Here is a 1669-nt window from a genome sequence, read left to right on the forward strand (position 1 = left end):
TTAAATACCGCAGAGGCCAATTATGCTTTTCATCGATAAAATAAAATACCAGCCAAGTACCAATCGGTATAATTGACCTGCTCCTTGTCACTAAAATCGTTGGCCTTGTGCCAAAATTTGAAACTATAATTACTTCCCCTTCTAAGGCGGCGAGCTGGCAGAATCGTTAGCACACCGGACAAAATGCATAGCGACATTTCGTTCGTCTTTATGTTATAGGTTCACATGTCGCTGAGGTCGACTTTGACTTTCATACTTTCGGAATCAATAAAATAAGGACCAGTTGAGCACTGGGGGTCGATATAATCGACTAGCCCGCTCTCCAAAATTTCAGTGCCTAGAATACAAAGTATAATTACTTCCCTTCCTATAAGGTTAGTAGCTGGCAATATCGTTATCGCGTCGGACAAAATGCTTAGCGACATTTCTTCCGACTCTGTACATTCTAAGTTCAAATTCTGTGGAGATTAACTTTACATTTCATCATTTCAGGGTTAAACCCCTTCCTCTAAAATTGTTGGGCCATGTGCCTCGCTTTGCAACCACATGATTTCAAATTCAGGTTCCACTGCGTGTCACCTTGGGCCAGTGTTTTCTACTACAGCATCAGGCCGACCAATACCTTGCACTTGAAATTGGTTGACAGAAACTTTGTGGAAGCCCTGCCATATTTCGTTGAATGCACCGGTTCTCGTCCGATCACCGTAGTTGAGCAACTTCGAGCCTAATTAGTACTTAGATGGGTGACCGTTTGGGAAACTAGGTGCTGTAAACATCTCACTTCTAAGTGCAGGAGTTGTAGTGTGGTAAGAAGTTTGCTTCCCGACCATATGGTTCCGAGTTCAATCCCACTGCATGGCAACTCAACCAAGTGTCTTCTACAATTGCCTAAGGGTTAGGGTTAGGGTTGTGAGTGGATTTGGTAGACGGAAACTGAAAGCAGCCCATCGCGTGCGTGTGTGTTTGCACTTGCACGCCATTTGACAACTGGTGTTGGTTTGTTTACGTCCCCGTAACTTAGCAGTCATGCATAAAAGAGACAGACTAAGCACCAGACTTCAAATTAAATAGCGAGGGTGATTTGTTTGACTAAACACGTCAAGGCGATGCCCCAGCAAGGCGAAGTCCATTAAACAAGTAAAAGATAAAGACTCATTTGTTTATTATTTACAAGCCTAAAGGCAGCCGCCTGGCAGAATCGTTAACCTGCTGGACGAAATACTTAACGACATTTCGTCTGCCTTTATGTTCTGGGTTCAAATTCTGCCAAAGTCGACTTTGCTTTCATCCTTTCGTGGTCGATAAAATAAGTACCACTTGCGCACTGGGATTGACATTTCCTTCAAATTGCTGGTCCTGTGCCAAAATTTTGAAATCATAATTCACAGGTTTTGTTACAGGAAGAAGTGTGACAACCAGGGATCCCTTTCATTTACGCAGATCTTTCGGGTGGCTGAGAGAATGAGGTTATCGCCAGACTCATCACTACGTCTAACCCTTCCACCCCAAAGCATCATCCCACTGGAATTCCGCCCTGCTCATATCTTTCCCATAGCTGTTGACTTACTAAGTTTTAAAGAGGACAGGGCCCATGAGAAAAGAAAGGGTGTCAGCTCGTTCTTCGGACTGAGAATCCAAGACGTAATTCCGTGAATCCCTGACGGAGAGG

The 1669-nt window shown here is 44.0% G+C and overlaps 1 pseudogene; it reads left to right on the forward strand.

Annotated features, from left to right (window-relative positions):
- Positions 1 to 662: 662 nt before the first annotated feature.
- On the forward strand, positions 663 to 775 carry LOC128250858 (5S ribosomal RNA; annotated as a pseudogene).
- The last annotated feature ends 894 nt before the right edge of the window (positions 776 to 1669 follow it).

Source organism: Octopus bimaculoides, chromosome 24 (genome assembly GCF_046866305.1).
Source record: "Octopus bimaculoides isolate indiv1 chromosome 24, ASM4686630v1, whole genome shotgun sequence".
Taxonomy (NCBI): Eukaryota; Metazoa; Mollusca; class Cephalopoda; order Octopoda; family Octopodidae; genus Octopus; species Octopus bimaculoides.